Genomic DNA, 20,941 nt, shown 5'->3' with positions numbered 1-20,941 from the left:
TTCATTTGCTACCGTTCATGGTTGCGTACATACACGGGTTGTTGTATGGCTCTCATGGAATTACATTTTAAAATATGTGGCATTCATGGCTCTCTCAGCCAAAAAGGTTCCTGACCCCTGGTGTAGAGGATAGTGAAGAAACCAGTGTGGTCAGAGCATAGCTTTTCTATAAAAAAAAATGAACTTGAAAAGGCAGAGTGCAAGGAGATTTCAAAGAGTTCATATTAAGAAATGTGAACTTCAGTCAGTAGGAAAGAGTATTTCTGGAAATTCTTTTTACAAAGATACACAGACACATTGCCTAGAATTACACATAGACAATTTGAGAAAATTACTTATTGAACCTAATTCATTATATTGACAAAGTTAAAATAAAACTCATTTACTTTAGGCAGAGATAATATCTAGAAAACACAAAGATTCACTAATCTTTCTGTTAGTTCACTATTTTTTCTGTTACAATTTCAGTCTTCTAAGCTTCCTGAATTAGAACTTCTTCCCATGACAAAATGCTGACAACTGATTACTAAGGATTTTATCACACAACATGAGTCATTCATGATTTTTTCTTCTCAGCTTTCTTGACCAACTTAAGTATTTCATTACTTCAGTATCAGTGTATAGAAAAGAAAAAGGGATAGGGTACTAAAATGAAGTCTACAGATTTGTGCAATACAGAAAGTACAGGACAGAAATACGATTAAATTTCAAGTTCCAATTAGTATTACTAATAGCTTGATTTCAAAGAAGTCATTTATTCTCTCAATTTCTCAAATGTTCTCACATACTTTCTTAGATACTTGAAAGGTTACTGCATTAAAAATAGCATGATAGCCTGTCCTGTGGTGGCGAAGTGGATAACGCATCGACCTGGAAATGCTGAGGTCACCGGTTCTAAACCCTGGGCTTGCCTGGTCAAGGCACATATGGGAGTTGATGCTTCCAGCTCCTCCCCCCTTCTCTCTCTGTCTCTCTCTCTCTCCCTCTCTCTCTCCTCTCTAAAAATGAATAAAGAAAAAAAGAAAAAAAATAGCATGATAAATGCTCTAAAATCTATTTGCCATGCAAATTATTATGATATTATATCATTCAGGGTTCAATGAGTGAAGAAAGAGTGAGGTTATTGGCTAAACCAAGGCTTATTATCAACTGTGAACAATCAGTGTTTCAATTTCCCAATGCTCTGTGTAACTCTAAATTGGTATTACTCCATTATTTGAGAAAATTCCCAAATATAGGCTGTGCACTTCATCTGGTTATGAAAGAAAATTCTGAAAGGAAGTGGAATACCTGACATATTCTGTCCTAAATAACCAAAGGGTAACTCAGATCCATTTGCAACTCTACGGAGAGTCCGGTGTGACACCAAAATTTAAAGCACTCTAATAATTCTAAAGAAAATGAGTTTGAAATCAAACCTCAATATAAAAGGTGACTATTACCTGTAACCATCTACAGGCTAAACCCATGAATTTAGAGAATCCTGAATCCAGGTAATTGTACGATTGATATATTTAATTATATTCTGGTTGGACAGTAGACTTGTTTATGGACACGTTGCTTGGTAACAGAAGCAATGCTTTAACAACTAGATCTACTCAAGTATTTTGTGCTTATGGTCTGAATACATTATGAACTATATCCTATGTAAGAAATTATGAACAAGTTTATTGTTATGCAAGACTTCCTTGAGATTTTACTGAAATACCTTCATCATTACAACTAATGTGACCAAAGACTTTTAAAATACTTAGCAGCGGGCATTTTTAAGAGCTAAGTGTCCATTTATTATGGTAAAAAACTAGACACTAAGGATTTATCAGCGTCCACTTACACCCAGGATTCACTTACATAGACATATCTCTGTAATGGCAATCAACATCACTGTTAAAATTGTGTTCAGGGTCAAGGAAAATGGTTGCATAGCACAGTATAGCACTTTCATCACAAATTAAACTGGAAGTACCGCACGTTTGTCCAGTTACCAAACTGACTACAAAAGCATCACGGTGGAAGACACCAAAAAGCTCCATAAAGTTTAAGGTGCATTGCATTGGCTACGAACCTAATCACAGCCTCCTTTTCTAACATCAGCTCCAATTACAAGAAAAAATAATAATTCAAAGACAAGTTCTGAACATTAAAGAATAATCCAAAATACGAACAAGGCAGCGTCCCCATAAAAAGAGGGTACGTACCAGACTCACACACGGCCTTGCAACGTGCAGACATCAAACTTAACAGTGACCGGTGTTCCGGCCACGATGGCCACCGGGGGACACTTCCACAGCTCCAACCACCGGCACCCACTCAACTCTTCTTGCCGGGGCATTAGGGCGACGGGTTGGGGTCCCACACGCGGGGTGCCTGCTCAGCCCGCCACGCCGGGCGAGGTCTCGGAGGCCGCTCGCGGCGCGGGCTCAGGAGGCAGAGCAGAAGGACGGCCAAGCGCACCTCTCAGGCGCCCGACCCCGGGGAAATCTGAGGATCCCAGGAGAGCTAACAGGGCGAAGAGGGCGACGGCGGCAGAAAAAGCCCTGCTCCGCCTCGAAAGACTGGCCTTCTCAGGGGCGCGGGGCCAGCCCTGCACAATGTCCCAACGAGTAGCGACCCTCAGCCGGCCGCCTCCGGCCCCTCACGCTCCACTGATGGCCTGGGTCCTGAGATTCAAGGGCGCGCGCAGCAGGAAGTCCCGCCCCGATGACGTCACCGACGTCGTGGCCTGGGCCGTTAGGGGGCGGAGCCAGTGGGCAGGGGAGGAGCCAGCGTGCCCTGGCGGGAGCGGCGAACCACCACAGAGTACCGCGGAGGCAGTGGCAACACTGTGAGTGGGCAGCTATGGGACAGAGCTACCGTGAGCCCGAAAGAACGGAACATACGCGACTGGCCACGTGCTTTACGGAGCCAGAGTAAGGAGCGTGGTTGAGCAAGAAGCCGATCTCCCTCGCCTGCTTTCCCTGGTTTATTCCCCCTTTCCGCGTTTCTTCTTCCCTTTGCCAGCTCTTCCCACGCTGTCTTCTCTGAGGGCTCCGAGGGGGTCCGGCCGCTCCCCCGGTCCTTTTTCGTGTCCGACCGTGCAGATGTAATGGGCCGCGACGTGAGCCTGCTCAGCTGGCTGTCGTGAACCGAGGAACTGGCCGGGTCAGGACCCGGCCCCGCCCCGCGTCGTCTGCTCTCCGCGCATCACGCAGTCCCCCCAGCCCGGGGCCTCTCGGCTAGTCCCGGGAACTGTTTGTCTCCGGTTGTAACTACACTTGGAAGAAAAGGGGCTAAATTTTGAGAATGTCAGTTACATGCCAACGGCTGAAATAAAGTACGGTTTCAGCCCTTCAGAATAGGTGGTAGAGAAATGGACACTTTCCCATGCAGAGGTCCCCAAACTTTTTACACAGGGGGCCAGTTCACTGTCCCTCAGACCGCTGGAGGGCCACCACATACAGTGCTCCTCTCACTGACCACCAATGAAAGAGGTGCCCCTTCCGGAAGTGCAGCGGGGGCCGCATAAATGGCCTTAGGGGGCCGTAGTTTGGGGACGCCTGTTTGGATTTTGCTTCTCACTACGTTGTGGAAAAGAGCTTCTTGCCCCCAAGGTTAACATTTCTGGGCTCCCGTTGTGATTAGAAAGGCAGCTGAGATAGACTTGTATAAAGGCTAGGAAAAGGGGGCAACTACGATAGGACAATTTTTGTTGAAGCGAGCAAAGAGATGGGACGGGGAATTGGGTAATGGATGGATCACATAGATAAGAGAGATGTGTCAGTGAATAGAATGTAGAATACAGAAGTAAACTGCTCTGTATGCATGAGTATTTAAAAATAAGAGCACACACATTTACTGAGCACTTGTCAAGTACTGGAGACCTTTTGCAGCTTATCTTATGTAACCCTCTAATTATTATCGCGATTGTTCAGCGTTACCCTGAGTCATTACTAGTAAGTGTGGAAGCCAGGCAGCCTGACTCCAGAAGTCTCAGAGGCAACCAGTAAACTATACATTACAAATCATTGGTCAGTGGGAAAAAAATAATCGGATAATGACTAACTATTGGGGACAGGCTTTCCATCTACTTTCTCAAATAAGTACCAGATCAAGAATTTAAAGAAGGAAACCATAAAAATATTTTTAAAAATTGAGGTGAATATCTTTATAATCTTGAACAGAGAGGCCTTTTCTAAGTATGAAACAAAACAAACCATACAAGAAAAAAAGTGGTAAGAATTAACCACATAAAGATTGTAATTTTCAGCACTGGCCAGTTAGCTCAGTAGGGTAAGAGCACTGTCCCAAAACAACAATGTTATGGGTTTGATTCTGGTCAGGGCACAAATGGGAAGCAACCAATGAATGCAGACAGAGTGGAACAAATGGATGCTTCTCTTCCCCCTCCCCTCTCTCTCCCTTTGTTATAGTAAACAAAATCAAATTAATATAAAATGTTAAAAAGAAACTAAAAATGTGTTAGGTGTAACCAGTTTTGCCCTTTTGAGATAACTCCATGTTTCAACTGCATGCTAATACCATGTGTGAATTAATGTGATAAACTATATTTTATGTAAAAGCCCACTATGTAAGGCCTGATTACTAAGATGTAATGGGTTTACTCCCTTTTCTTTCTTTGTTTTCTTTTTTTTTAATTAAGTGAGAGGTGGGGAGGCAGAGAGAGCTTGAGCTACTCAGCAAGCCCCCTACAGGGTGATAGTCTGCTTATCTGGGGCCACAGATCTGTTGTTCGGCAACCAAGCTATTTCAGTGCCTGAGGTGAGGCCATGGAGCCATCCTTGGCACCGGGGGCCAAATTTCTCAAACCATTCAAGCCATGGCTGCAGGAGGGAAGGAGAGAGAGAGAGAAAAGAAAGAGGTGGGGGAGGAGTAGAAAGCAGATGGTCGCTTCTGTGTGCCCTGACCAAGAATCGAACCCAGGACTTCAACACACCAGGCCAACACTCTACTACTGAGCCAACTGGCTGGGACCTACTCCCTTTTCTGATAACTCCATCTGTTAACCTCATCAAGCCCATATGTGACATGTTTGAAGCATGATAATGTAACCATATGATGTGATGAGTGGCCAGCTAAGTCTAGGTCCTTGCTTCGATGGGGCCCCAAACAAATTTGCTTAGAGAAGCGGAGTGCTTCATGGCAGTTGCCAAGGGCTCTCAGTGGGCAATGTGGAGTCTGCAGTGAAGTCTCAGGAGACTTCCTTGCTCTTCACTCCAGCTACTTTTATCTGATTTGGCCACTCATCACATCATAGGGTTACATTATCACACTTCAAACAAGTCATACATGGGCTTGATAAGATTGACAGATGGAGTTATCAGAAAAGGGAGTAAACCTGTCACACGTTGGTAATCAGGCCTTACATAGTGGGCTTTTACGTAAAATATAGTTAATCATATTAATTCACATATGGTATTGGCACTCAGTTGAAACATGAAGTTATCTCAAAAGGGCGTAACTGGTTATACCTAACTCACTCTTAGTTTCCTTTTTACATTTTATAGTCATTTGATTTTATGTTTACTATAACATTCTTCCTCTCTGTTTCTTTAAAAGTCAGTAAGTAAAACCCTGGCCAGATCTTTGTTGGTTGGAGCATTATCCTGGAGTGTGGAGATTGCCAGTTATATTCCCCGGTCAGGGCACATACAGGAACAGATTGATGTTCCTGTCTCTCTCTCCCTGCTTCTCTCAAAGAAAAAGAAAAACAAAATTTTAATTTTCTACATACAAATAATGATCCAGTGGAAAATAAATGTGTATCATACAAAAACAAGGAAAAATATTTCAAATATACAAAGAGCTCATAAAAATATCCATTTTACAACTTTACACCACAATAAATAATTGGCAAAGATTATCGATAGGACATTCCTAAAACAAGTAAAGCCAAATCTAATTAACAAAGGAAAAGATGGTCATCTTCCAGACAGATCCTTTTTGTCTATCAGTGTAAATAGGGAGAGAGCAATACAATTACTATTGTGCAGTATTGGTGTGAAGTTGAAACTGGTACAACCTTATTTACCAAAATTTAACATAAACATTAACCTTTGCCCCAACAGTCTCATTTCAGTCCTATGCTCTAAGGAAAAGAGAAAAAAACAAAACATATTTACAAGAATATTCTTCACTTTTTTATGATAGGTGCTTCTGGAAACAATGTAAGTGCCATTACTAAGACATTCAAGTATGGTGCATGGTACATTAGGATACCCTTGAACCAGTAAAACAACGATGTAAATCTCTTTATACATGAAAATGTGTCCATTGCATGTATGTTGGGTATTTTTCCAAGAAAAAAAGCAGAATACAGCTCAGTATAAACTGTAATACCAACATGACTATGTGTATATATGTGTATAAAAAGATCTGGAAGGACGTTGGCCAAAATGCAAGTGAGTTTTTACCTTTGGAACTTTTCTATCTTGTTTGAATAATGAATATCATTTTAATAATGAATATGTCATTTTTACAAAAATAAAATTGTGTGTGGTTTTTTTCTAATTAGATATGCCAGTAAAGGGTGGGGGCCAATTGACTACATTCCTCACAGCTAGATAACTAATGTGAAATAATTACATCTGAGATATGAATCTAAGCTTTTTATTATTTTTATTTTTACAATATTGATTTTTTAAAATTTTTAATGTATTGTGTTAACATGGTTTCAAGTGTCCCACTCAACACCCTCAACCCCTCACATTGTGCCCATGCACCAGGCAAAGTCTCTTTCTATTCCTATTTCATCCTCTTTGCCTCCCCCTAAATCTCTGCTTTTTAAGTGTTGTGAGTTTGATTATATTAACTTTCACCTAGAGTTGAATGATCTAATTCATTACTTGGATATCATGATTCAGATTCCCCAAACTGGACTGAGTATCCTTCCTATGTGTTCTTTGTGTGCTTCTCATGGTAATTGTCACACTGAATGTAATTACCTTTTTCTGTCACTAGACTGTTTGCTCCTACTGTATATATGTAGACACATACAGATCTTTTTTCTGCCATATATTATGTATTTCCTCTTCCCTCATTCATTATTTGTCATCTATCTTTGGATGCAAAATTTTTCATTATAATGTAGCCAAAATGCTAATAGAATTATACAGATGTTAAAGGAATAGTTTCAATAACTTGATGCCAATAATTTTTAACAACTTAGGTGAAATGAACAAATTCCTGAAAAATACAAAAAAAATAAAAACAAGAAAGAAAAAATCTAAATGGCCCAATATTTATTAAAGAAATTAAATTTGTGCCTGACCGGGCAGTGGCACAGTGGATAGAGCATTGAACTGGGATGCGGAGGACCCAGGTTCAAGACCCTGAGGTAGCCAGCTTGAGCATGGGCTCATCTGGCTTGAGCAAAAAGCTCACAAGCTTGGACCCAAGGTCGCTGGCTCCAGCAAGGGGTTACTCGGTCTGCTGAAGGCCCGTGGTCAAGGCACGTATGAGAAAGCAATCAATGAACAACTAAGGTGTTGGGACGAAAAACTGATGATTGATGCTTCTCATCTCTCTTCGTTCCTGTCTGTCCCTATCTATCCCTCTCTGATTCTCTGTCTCTGTAAAAAAAGAAAAGAAAAAAGAAATTAAATTTGTAATTTAAAAAACCTCCCCATAAAGGAAACACAAAACTCAGATGGCTTTACCAGTAAATTTATCAGATATTTAAAGAAGATAAAATACCAATCCTACACTAGTTCAGAAAATAGAGCAGGAAGGAACACTTCCAAACACGAGACCAACATAATCTTTTACCTAAATATCCCTCATGTTTATGGATTTAAGAATTCTTAACAAACTTGCGGTTTAACATTGAAAAGTTAGTGTAATTCACCACATTAACAGAATGAAAGGGAAGAACAAAAAAATTTTTTTTTTTTGTATTTTTCTTAAGCTGGAAACGGGGAGGCAGTCAGACAGACTCCTGCGTGCGCCCGACCGGGATCCACCCGGCACGCCCACCAGGGGGCGAAGCTCTGCCCATCTGGGGCGTCACTCTGCCATGACCAGAGCCACTCTAGCGCCTGGGGCAGAGGCCACGGAGCCATCTCCAGTGCCCGGGCCATCCTTTGCTCCAAGGGAGCCTCAGCTGCCGGAGGGGAAGAGAGAGACAGAGAAGAAGGAGAGGGGGAGGGGGAGGGGTGGAGAAGCAGATGGGCGCTTCTCCTGTGTTCCCTGGCCGGGAATTGAACCCGGGACTTCCAGACGCCAGGCCGCCGCTCTACCACTGAGCCAACTGACCAGGGCCTGGAAGAACAAAATTATAGTCTCAATAGATACATAAAGATTTTGACAAAACTGATTAATGTTAAAAAAATAGAAATGGAAGGGAGCTTTCTCAATATAACAATCATCTTTTTAAAAAGTAATAGTGAAATATTAAATCTTCCCCCTAAGATCAGGAACAACATAGGACAATATTTGCTCTCACCATTTCTATTCAAGTTTATATTGAAGGCCCTAATTAATGCAATAAAACAAAAACCATAAAGATTGGAAAGACTTGGATGATTTCCTGATTTTAAAACAACAAAACTATAGTACTTGATCCAGTGCTGTATTTCCAAAAACAGATGTATAGATCAGTGGAATGGAATTTAGAGGCCAGAAGTAAACCTTTCCATTTTCGGTCAATTAATTCTTGACAAGTGTGCCAAGATAATTAAGTGGAGGAAAGAATAATATTTTCACTAAACAGTGTGGAAAAATATCCGTATGGATAAGAATATAATTGGACCCTTACCTCAACGAAATACAAAAATTAAGATTAATGATTCAAGTGTTAGAACTAAAGCTATAAGACTCTTAGGAAAAACATAGCCAATAAATCTATGATATTGGATTAGGAAATGATTTCTTAGATGTGACCCCAAAGCAAAAACAAAGAAAAGAACAATTTGAACTTTATCAAAATTAAAAACATTCTTCAAAGGACACTATCAAGAAAATGAAAAGATAACCTATAGAATGGGAGATAATATTTGAAAATTATAAAATTATATAATAAGAGACTTGTATTCAAGATATATAAAATCTCTTAAAATTCAACAATAAAATGACAACCTAGTTTTAAATTGTACAAAGGATGAATAGAGATTTCTACAAAGAAGATATCTAAATGGCCAATAAATGCATGAGAAGATGATCAACATTATTCAATGTTATGGAAATGTAAATCAATAAAGAGATGGACAATAATCAGTGTTAGGTGGAGAAATTGGAACCCTTATATCCCAAGGGCAAGAATGGAAAATGGTATGCTGGGAATAGTTTGGCAGTTCCTGAAGAGGTTGAACAGTTATCAAATGACGCAGGGATTTCACTCCTAAATATATAACCAAGTGAATTGAAAACATGTTCACATGAAAATTTTATACAAGTATCCATAGCAACATTATTCATTATTATGGCTATTACCAAAGGTGGAAACAACATAAATGCCTATCAATAAATGAATAAACAAATGTGGTATATCTATGCAATGAATATTATTCAGCCATAAAAAGAAATGAAATACTGATTCATGTTACCACCTGGATGAACCCTGAATACATTAGCCACTAAGTGAAAGCCACATATTGTATGTTTTATTTACATGAAATGTCCAGAATAGGAAAATCCTAGGGAAAGAAAGATTAGTAGCTGTCAGAGGCTGAAGATGAGGACAATGGAGAGTGACTGCTAGTGAGTACAGGGTTTATATTTGGAGTTATGAAATATTCTAAAGTTAGACGGTGACAATGATTGCACAGCTTTTTGAATATACTAAAAACCACTGAATTATATACACTAGGAAAGAGTGTATTTTGTGGTGTATTATATCAATAAATAAATTGGAAAGAAGTAAAACTACTCACAACATGATTGTAATCATAGAAACTTCTATAAATAAGCCTGACCAGGTGGTGGGCAGTGGATAGAACGTTGACCTGGGACATTGAAGACCCAGGTTTGAAACCCTGAGGTCACCTGCTTGAACATGGGCTCACCAGCTTCAGTATGGGATTATAAACATGACCCTCTGGTCTCTAGCTTCAGCCCAAAGGTCACTGGCTTAAAGCCCATGGTTGCTGGCTTGAGCCTAAGGTCACTAGCTTGAGCAAGGGGTCACTGGCTCAGCTGGAGCCCCCCCAAGGCACATAGGAGAAACAATCAGTGAACAACTAGAGTGAAGCAACTACAAGTTAAGGCTTCTCATCTCTCTTCCTTTCTCTCTCTCTCTGTCTCAAAAAAAAATTTTTTTTTAAAGATGACACCCTTCTAGTAACTGAAATGCCAATGACTGCTAGCAAGGTCACTTTCTTATATTCAGATACCTGAGAAATTGAACTCGTAATCAGAAAGTTGCCAGGTACACCCATACTCAAAGCAAAGTGTATGGTCCTGAGGTAAATTCAAATGGTAGAAAAACTTAATAAGCTACCACATAACAAAAAGGTTTTTCAACTGAGAGGAAACAGCTGTGTTAGGCTTGCTTGCTGGTTTCCCAACTGCATGCACTTTGCACTATTACTGCATGAGCATGTGGCAGAAAGACACATGTGTTTCTCTATGAAGAGCTATGGGTGCTTTCCCTCAGGGGCTATTCTCCCAGATCACTCTCCCGCCACCGTGCGGTGCAGTTCCCTGATTCCTTCAGCTGCCACCATGAGGGGTGGTTTTCCTGATTCCTTGCCCTCCACAGCAAAAAGCGTTTTTGGTCTTTTGTTTGTTTGTTTATTCACTCGCCCATCTCTGTGAGCCTCCAATAAACATAAACAGGAATGTCCTGACACTTCTGGCTTCGCAGTTCCTCTACCGTCTGCCTGAATTCAATGTGAACGGGCCTTGCCTCAGCCACTGGTGTTACATCTACTACATCAAATACATAAAAGGAATAAAACTGAAGACTTTGATATTGTGGAGCTAACAAAATTCACATTACAAATAAGTGGAATAATGAGGTTCTTAAGAACCTAATAGGAAATTTCTTTATAAGTTTAAATTTTAAATGAGAAAAAGTGAGGACATTTGGAGTATTCAAGCAAGAAAAGAATGCTGTAGAACAGCAATTTTCACTCGGTTGCCACAAGAATTTTTAAAACATGCAATACCTAATTATTTAATCAGGGGCACTGAACTCTTTTCCCTTAGATTGTCAAATAAAAAAAATGAGGCCCTGGCCGGTTGGCTCAGTGGTAGAGCGTCGGCCTGGTGTGCAGGGGTCCCGGGTTCGATTCCCAGCCAGGGAACACAGGAGAGGCGCCCACCTGCTTCTCCACCCCTCCCCCTCTCCTTCCTCTCTGTATCTCTCTTCCCCTCCCACAGCCAAGGCTCCATTGGAGCAAAGATGGCCTGGGCGCTGGGGATGGCTCCTTGGCCTCTGCCCCAGGCGCTAGAGTGGCTCTGGTCGCGACAGAGCGACGCCCCGGAAGGGTAGAGCATCACCCTCTGGTGGGCAGAGTGTTGCCCCCTGGCGGGTGTGCCGGGTGGACCCCGGTCGGGCGCATGCTGGAGTCTGTCTGACTGTCTCTCCCCGTTTCCAGCTTCAGAAAAAAATACAAAAAAAAAAAAAAAAAAATGACAACAGCCAACACAACAATAGCCCGTCAGTGTGAATACCCCATTTTGAACCATAATAGGTTGGCAAAAGAAATATTTTTTGGTGTGCCACAGAATTTTAGTAGTTTATGTGCCATGAGATGAAAAATGTTGCAAATCACTGCTGTAAGATATGGGAATTAGCCCTGGCCTGTTGGCTCGGTGGTAGAGCATCGGCCTGGCGTGCAGGAGTCCCGGGTTCAATTCCCAGCCAGGGAACACAGGAGAAGCGCCCATCTGCTTCTCCACTCCTCCCCCTCTCCTTCCTCTCTGTCTCTTTCTTCTCCTCCCGCAGCCAAGGCTCCATTGGAGCAAAGTTTGCCCGGGCACTGAGGATGGCTCTGTGGCCTCTGCCTCAGGCGCTAGAATGGCTCTGATTGCCGCAGAGCGACGCTCCAGATGGGCGGAGCATCACCCCCTGGTTGGCATGCCAGGTGGATCCCGGTTGGGCGCATGCAGGAGTCTGTCTGACTGCCTCCCCATTTCCAACTTAAGAAAAATACAAAAAAAAAAAAAAAAAGATATGGGAATTATTTTAATAAAAGGCAGGCATTCCAATATTGCTTTTCACATTTAATCTTTTTTCATAAGAGCCAGAAATAATGAAGAGTAATAAGTTTGTATTTTAGAAAGTCAAGGGAAAATGTTATATATGGTATGACTTAGAGGTAGACTAAAACTATTTGATCATCTTAAAATTTCACATTCCTTCTCCTCTGTCTTTTCTTCTTTCCTTCTCTCTCATCATTCTACTTTTCTTTTCCCTCCTGGTTGCTTTCTTCCATCCTCTTCATTGTTTTATTTTTCTTCTTCTCCATCAGCTTTCTCAAGCTTACTCCTTTTCTGATTCACCTGTAAGAAGTCATTTAGATACTTTTTTCCCATGATTGCTCCCCCTGCCTCCTGTGAGATCTTTTTCTTAAGTGAGAGGAGAAAAGATAGAAACAGATTCCTGCATGTGCCCCAACTGGGATCCTCCCAGTAACCCCATCTGTGTCCAATGCTCGACTTAACTGAACTATCCTCAGCACCTGAGGCCAATGCTCAAACCAATCGAGCCACTGATTGCGGGAGAGGAAGAGGGAGAGAAGGGTGTGTGTGTGTGGGGGGAGAAGATAGTCGCTTCTCGTGTGTGCCTTGACCAGGGATCAAATCCAGGATGTCTGCACGCCGGGCCAACACTCTATCCACTGGGCAAACTGACCAGGGCCTACTGTGAGACCTGAACTGATATCCTGCATGTTTATGTATTGTGGCTCTTTAGAGGGCCACAAACCATTGTAATATCTGAGGTTTTTTGCTCATTGTGAATACTTGCTCCAGATAATAAGCTTTTTGAGGGAAACATGTTCGGTTTACCATTGTATGCCCTATACTTCATGTAATGCTTGGGACATTGTAGGCAGTCTATATCTACTGCTCACAAAAATTAGGAGATATTTCAAAAATGAGTATGAAGCTATAAAATATCCCCTAATTTTGTGAGCAGTGTATATATATATATATATATATGAATATTTATTGAATTAAAAGTGAAAAATGATCTCTGCTACAAACTTACTGGTAAACTAAAATTCTTGAATCATTTTTAGACAATGCAGCCTACTCTCAATACCTCCGCATTCCAAGAATATCCTCGTGAGACTATATCCTTGTGACCTGATGGAAACACTGCCAGGGGTGAGGATGATGGAGACGCAAAGACCCAACTCCGGGGACCAGGTTCAGTGACGCAGATCCACTTTATTCAGGAAGTAAGCTAGCTTATATACACAGGTTCAGCCTATAGGGTGTTACAGCATGTTCCTCAAAGCCAATGGCTGAAAAGATCAAGTAGCTGCGTGGTTAGTGCTGAGTCACTTCCTTATAGAGGGCAAGCTCCCTTCCTGGGTATGCCCAAGAGGGTTCTGGGAGCTGGAGTATTCTCATAGTATTGCATTCAGCCACAGCTGCTAGGAATGCGCTCTGCACTCCACCCACAGAAAGCACTCTAATCACAAAAGCAATATATTTACAGCCAATACTAAAGGTATGTTACTTATCCAGGTAGCTAATGTCATCTATCATAACTGATTTTTTCCCTGGCTACAGTTTCAGAAGGTGATCACTTCCTAAATTTTTCATAAATTCTGGGGCTTATATAACCTCTTTGGTACTTATAACCTACACTTGAAGTTTATCAATTTCAGTAAGGTGCAAGAATTACATTAGGGAATGAGAAGAAGGTGAAGGTAATATAGAAGAGGGAAAATAGAAATAAGGGGAAATCATTAAACTTTTCTGTTAATTTTTTTTTAATTTGTAAGAGTTTTTCTACCTCTAAAAATCTTGTGATCTTGATGATTATGCTCTGAGTGGTTCTCAATAGACGTCCTTTGGCAATCTGTGGAGGTGTTATTGGTGGCCTCCAGATTGGGGGAGGGCGGGAGAGTGCTGGCAGCATTTGTAATTAGACCAGGGATGCTCAACATCCTTCAATGTGTAGGACTTTGGTCAGTTCAGGCCCCTGCAAAAGCAGACACCAAAACAGAATGAGATGTCCAAGAATTTATTGAGGGAAATGGATGTTAAGAATAAAAAAGATGCCTGACCAGGCGGTGGCGCAGTGGATAGAGCGTCAGACTGGGATGCAGAGGACCCAGGTTCGAGACCCCGAGGTCGCCAGCTTGAGCGTGGGCTCATCTGGTTTGAGCAAAAGCCCACCAGCTTGAACCCAAGGTTGCTGGCTCCAGCAAGGAGTTACTCAGTCTGCTGAAGGCCCTTGGTCAAGGCACATATGAGAAAGCAATCAATGAACAACTAAGGTGTTGCAATGCGCAATGAAAAACTAATGATTGGTACTTCTCATCTCTCTCCGTTCCTGTCTGTCTGTCCCTGTCTATCCCTCTCTCTGACTCACTGTCTGTCTCTGTAAAAAATAAATAAATAAATAAAATTAAAAAAAAAAAGAATAAAAAAGAGAGAAGCAATAAGCCAGGCATGCCTTCAGACTGGTGCAGCTCTGCTCCCCAAAAAAGGAGAGAGGAGGAAGCAAGGTGAGGTAGGAAGAGTCTCAGGCTGCCGTACAGTCTGAGACAGTCTTGGCCAGGCCAGTAGGGCCCATCAGAGCAAAGGCTTACTATTTAAGGGGCATGGCCTGACTCTCGGACCCTCCTGTGCTTAGCCATTGCGGGGGAAGCAGTTTCAGAAGCATAAGGCTGTAGCACAAATGCAGTGGTGAATTCTCAGGGTCAGTGCTAGAAGACTATCAGCTAACTACAAGGGCAGGTGTTGTCTCTCTCTCAATCTTTCTCTGTCTCGCTCAGAAAACAGAAATGACACATCACTCAGAAACCTTCGTCTATAAAGCACAAGAACGAGATAATCTAAACAAGAACATCTTCTAAGACATGCCAAGGTGACTATTTTGCTATATTTTCTTGATCAGGTTAAAACTGGATACAGAAAAAGTTTGGGAAACAAGGCTTGAGAGTTGAGATCCAGCATGGAAAATAAGATGAATTAACTTCCCAGGCTGCCTGAGAATTCACATTTCTGATTTGCAATAGGTTTGTTTCTTCTTCTTTTTTTTTTTTTTTTTAAAGATGATCATCTTTTTTTTATTTTTTATTTTATTTATTCATTTTTAGAGAGGAGAGAGAGAGGGAGAGAGAGAGAGAAGGGAGGAGGAGCTGGAAGCATCAACTCCCATATGTGCCTTGACCAGGCAAGCCCAGGGTTTCAAACCGGCAACCTCAGCATTTCCAGTTCGACACTTTATCCACTGCGCCACCACAGGTCAGGCTCTTCTTTTGACTTCAAAAGCTGTTTTGGAACTTTGGGAAAACTTCATGTCATCTTTTGAGTTTTGTTTATGGTCCTCAAGACAGACAGCATCAGAGATGGCACTCTGTGGCCTACAGCAGTGGTCCCCAACCCCCGGGCCGCGGACTGGTACCGGTCCATGGGTCATTTGGTACTGGTCCGCAGAGAAAGAATAAATAACTTACATTATTTCCACTTTATTTATATTTAAGTCTGAATGATGTTTTATTTTTTAAAAATGACCAGATTCCCTCTGTTACATCTGTCTAAGACTCACTCTTGACGCTTGTCTCGGTCACGTGATACATTTATCCGTCCCACCCTAAAGGCTGGTCCGTGAAAATATTTTCTGACATTAAACCGGTCCGTGGCCCAAAAAAGGTTGGGGACCACTGACCTACAGTATCAGTAATCTTATCACGGAACTACTCCTGTGGTTTCTTGTTCAGACTCTTTGAGGGTCCCACTTCATTGTCAACTTCATTCATTTTATCATCACATCATTGTCACATTCACCATTTTATCATCACAGCTGAACATTTTTTTTAGTCAATAGTCTGCATAACTCTTTGCCTGAGTTATAGGCACAGCCATATTTTTTTGGTTTGTTTATTTGAAAATCTTTATATCATTGTTAACAAGTGTTTTACTAGTTTATCTATTTGGTCAGCAGTCGCTTCTGAATAGGCCAGCGTGGGAGGAATTTTATTACGTTATTTTTAACTTGTACCTTGACTTTAGGAGGTGAACTAATGTCATTTTTAAAAATCTACTTATTACTTTTAGAGAGACAAAGGAAGAGAGAGAGAAACATTCATTTATTTTTGCACTTAGTTGTGCATTCACTAGTTGCTTCCCATATGTGCCCTGATGGGGCATCGAATCTACAACCTTGGTGTTTCGGGATGATGCTGTAACCAACTAAGCTAACCGCCAGGGCCTAATGTCATTTTTGGTAATGATATACTTCTCAGGCTAGGATTGTTACACATGTCCTTCGACAATTCCAATTAAGTATCAAGAGACTTCCAAGTGGGCAACTGCTCAATTGGTACAAGAGCAGCTACAGCTTGGGCACATTGAACCATCTCATAACCCATGGAATACACTTCCATATTTTTATCTTGTTGCCTCCTGGATTTTCAAGGGGCATAGGCGACCCTTACAGCTTATAGGTTTTGAGCCTCAAAATTATTGTTGTTCTTTTTTTCAAAGGATCAACAACAATGGCTCTGGGAAACTTCCACTAAATGGCAATCGCTCTTGCAAATCAATGGACAACTTTATACTGAAACTGTCAACTTAAAATCAGCTCAAAGTCTAGAATTATATGCTATTATCATGGCTTTTCAGCACTTGCCATAGTCCTCCTTTAATCTATATACAGACAGCAAATATTTACTTATGGTGTTTCCACTATAAAGACTGCTGTCTTAGGGACAAATGCTGATGAACTATTTCAGCAGTTCCTCCTTCTTCAAAGACTTGTATGTCAACATAGAGCTCCATGTTTTATAGGACATACTCGAGCTCACTCCATGCCCCCTGGAGCTTTAGCACAAGGGAATGTCCTTTTATTTATTTATTATTATTATTTGTTTTTGTATTTTTCTGAAGTTGGAAATGGGGAGGCAGTCAGACAGACTCCCACATGTGCCCGACTGGGATCCACCTGGCACGCCTACAGGAAGGATGCTCTTCCCATCTGGGGTGTTGCTTTATTGCAACCAGAGCCATTCTAGCACCTGAGGCAGAGGCCACAGAGCCAGCCTCAGTGCCCGGGCCAACTTTGCTCCAATGGAGCCTTGGCTGTGGGAGGGGAAGAGAGAGACAGAGAGGAAGGAGAGGGGGAGGGGTGGAGAAGCAGATGGGCGCTTCTCCTGTGTTCCCTGGATGGGAATCGAACCCAGGACTCCTGCATGCCAGGCCGATGCTCTATCACTGAGCCAACCGGCCAGGGCCTAGGAATGCCCTTGTTGATCAAGCTACCCAAAAGAAAATTATTTGGAGCAACCATGACAGATTGAGCAATTCAGTCTCATACTATTCATCACCAGCCCTGTGTAAACAGTTTCAACTTTCTCGGGAAGCAGCACGGCAGATTGGGAAATCCTTTCCAAGGAGTTAGTTTCCTACACTACAATCTGCCCCTTCATTTGGAGTTAACCCTCAAGGACCCCTACCAGGACAACTTTGGCAAATGGATGTTACTCATATACCTTCATTTGGCAAACAGTCCTATGTCTACGTTACAGTGGATACATATTCTGGATTTATAGTAACCTCTGTCAGAACAGGAGAGGCTGCTAAGCATGTTATAGCTCATTGTCTGTATGCATTGTTCTATTATTGGATTTCCTAAACTGGTTAAACTGACAATGCTCCTGCATATGTAGCAAAAGCATTTACTGTATTTTGTCAAACCTTTTGAATTATGTGTATTTCTTACAATCTTTAAAATCAAAGTATTACTAAAGTGTACCCAGCAAATATTTTAAGGTCAATTTAAAAAAATTTAAAAGGGGGGAGTCATATCCTGGAATTCCTACGGGTCTACCATATCATGCTTTTTACTTAAAAAAATTTTAAATTTCTTTTGAATGCTGATGAACAGGAGATGCCAAATCTTTTTCTCCTGCAAACTACTACCTTCTTTATTTGGTCCAGCTAATAACACTGTTTTGTCTTTTTCCAAATAGCTCCAGATATATGGAAAAGATTTATATAGGCGGATGGGGATCCTCAAACGCCTCAGCGAGATCTTCTGAGCATGGCTTTTAAGATACCTAGAGGCAGAAAAAGCCCAATAGAGATCAGGGGAACTACCAGCTTTAAGGATACACCCTTAAAGGCTCCAACGCCCCAGAGTGGTCTCATAGGATGCCATCTGGGTCCTGCTTCAATAGTGGAAAGGAAGGTCATTGAGCTAAATCCTGCCAGGCTTACATGCCTCTGCTGTGAGGAAATAGGGACACTGGAAGGTAGGCTTCCCCCTCGCTCCTCTAAGGGAGGGTTCAGTCTCTTCCAGCCCTGCTCCAGCCACCTATGACCTAACCTTACCCAGAATGCTGGGGTTTGCCACTGAAGGCTGAAGGTGCCCAGGGCCGTCGGCCCCATCTACGACACTGTGGACGAGCCTAGGGTATTTCTTCCAAGAAGCAGGTAAACTGATCTCATTTGCACAAGGGCCACTTAACTATGTCTTGCCTGAATAGTCAGGTTTTTTATTCTTCCCTCGAAGATCTCTGTTGTGGGTGTTGATAGTCCTATTTTCTGCTGCTTTGCTTAATATATAGTGTTTCCTTTATCCCTCCTTCCTCAATGCCCCACTCATATTTCAGGCTGGGACCTACTCCTAATTTAGAGCTCTCTTTCCCCTTTTGCCAACTTCTATTATAAATCTATCTTTGCCATTCAGCTTAGTGTATCCCAAGGTTCTCTTTACCAAGCCACAGTCACAGAGCTCCAGGGAAAAGCAACCTGGTCTCATCTCTCCAGGCAGAGGAGAACAGAAGCTCCATCTCCACACATGCTGCAGATGGCTTTTCCAGTCTACATGAATCATTACCAGCTAGAAGCAGCGGTCATTGGGACTTGGACGTGAGCTGCAAAGTATAGAATTGTGACAACAATTCCAGTGTCATGCGGACTTTTCCTGGATGTGGACTTTTCCTGGACTCCTGCTCCTTGTGACAGCTCCTAACAGACTGAACTGGAGTTGGGTTGCATTTTTCAGGGATTTGGCATGGTGTTGGGGCCAATTTGGATTTGGTGAACATGTTAAGAACACTACTCTTTTATGAATTCTTGCTGTATTGGCCAAGAGTTTGCTTAAAGGCTTTAATCACTGTAAAAAAAAACACAGAAGACTGGATAAAGAAGATGTGGCACATATACACCTTGGTATACTATTCAGCCATAAGAAATGATGACATCGGATCACTTACAACAAAATGGTGGGATCTTGATAACATTATACGGAGTGAAATAAGTAAATCAGAAAAAAACAAGAACTGCAGGATTCCATACATTGGTGGAACATAAAAACGGGGCTAAGAGACATGGACAAGAGTGTGGTGGTTATGGAGGGTGGAGGGAGGTGAGGAGGGAGAGGGGGAGGGGAGGGGGAGGGGCACAAAGAAAACTAGATAGAAGGTGACGGAGGACAATCTGACTTTGGGTGATGGGTATGCAACAGAATTGAATGACAAGATAACTTGGACATGTTTTCTTTGAATATATGTACCCTGATTTATTGATGTCACCCCATGAAAATTAATAAAAATTTATTTATATAAAAAAAGAGACTTCCAAGTAGATCACCTAGGGTCCACATATATTTTTCACTGCCCATTATATGAAAGTAGCCCTTCTTCTTCCTTTTGATCTAGGTCAGTTGTTCCTACAAGATGGAGACTCCTCTCTTGCCTTCTGGTGCCTGGACACAGAGTCCAAAGTGCCCAAATAGAAGCCATAGCTCGTAGTTCAATGGGACCCTCGTTGTGCTTCCTGACTTCTAAACCTGCAAAGCCTAGAGTTATAGGCACAGGAAACACAAAGTCTCCTAGTGACTCACTGAGATGTTAAGTGAGGCCACATCTGCTCCCTCCATGTTGATTCTTTCTATTAGAGGCAATGCCACTCAGAGATCTCTGCTTCAGTATATATACTGCACCCTGAAAGATGGCACTCCATCCTTAAAGGATATTGCCTCTAAACTGGCACTGCAACTGCGCCTTCAGTCGATTGTTCAGTTCTTTTCAGGCTGGCAATTTCTGAATAATCCAGTCAGTGATAGAAGCAGAAGCTGCCTTGGCCATGAGCTCATTACTCAGATCACCTTCACTGTGTGTGGTTCCCCTTTTTGGATGCTATGTTGATTTGGATCCCCCTCCAGTGGATCGGGCCCTCTGTAAGTTCTTAAATAGGCATACAGGCTGAGGCTCTGCAGGCAAAAAAGGCAAATCCATACCCAGAATAGGTATTTATCCCAGCAAGGATGAACCACTGGCCACTCTAGAATGGAAAGGGCTCAGTGTTACTGACTTGACACCAAGTGGATGGTTAATCTCCTCAAGTAATAGTGCTGTATCAGACACTCAGTGTTGGTCTCTGTTGCTGGCGAGTTAGACCTTCAGAGACAGAAGTAGCTAGCTAGACTGGCCTTGGTAAGTGGAAATTCCTGCCATTGAGCTTATGAATAGCCTCTGTCCCTATAAACACACCCATTCCATTCATTGTGTCAGTTCTGGGGTGGGCCAATGCAAAGCATATCTAACATCAACTGGTAGAATCTTATTGTTTACTTGGTTGTTCTGTTTCTTTTCCAAGGGTGATACTTTCTGGTTGGAATGAACCCTTTATGCTAATTCTAAAATGTCTATTTATATGTCTCTATTCCAGACCTCCTTGTTTCTAGTCTTCTGGGTTTTTCCTTCAAAATCCTGACTAGCTGGCCAGGCCATTACTACTGCCAAGGCATCTGTATAAATTCTCACCAAGGGTTACTTGGTCACTCACTTTGGCTTCCACACAAAATGGATGACCA

General features: G+C 42.0%; 1 protein-coding gene across 3 annotated transcripts in view; it reads right to left on the bottom strand.

The window, feature by feature from the left end:
* CEP83 (centrosomal protein 83) overlaps window positions 1-2,671 on the bottom strand; it is a 104,644-nt gene extending 101,973 nt beyond the window's left edge. For all 3 annotated transcript variants that reach the window (XM_066257742.1, XM_066257743.1, XM_066257744.1), the window contains exon 1: window positions 2,199-2,671. The gene's annotated coding sequence lies outside the window, so the exon portion shown is untranslated. The remainder of the gene's footprint in view (window positions 1-2,198) is intronic.
* Window positions 2,672-20,941: the final 18,270 nt, after the last annotated feature.

This window comes from Saccopteryx bilineata, chromosome 2 (genome assembly GCF_036850765.1).
Source record: "Saccopteryx bilineata isolate mSacBil1 chromosome 2, mSacBil1_pri_phased_curated, whole genome shotgun sequence".
NCBI classification, from domain to species: Eukaryota; Metazoa; Chordata; class Mammalia; order Chiroptera; family Emballonuridae; genus Saccopteryx; species Saccopteryx bilineata.
This window is presented reverse-complemented; position numbering and strand designations above follow the sequence as displayed.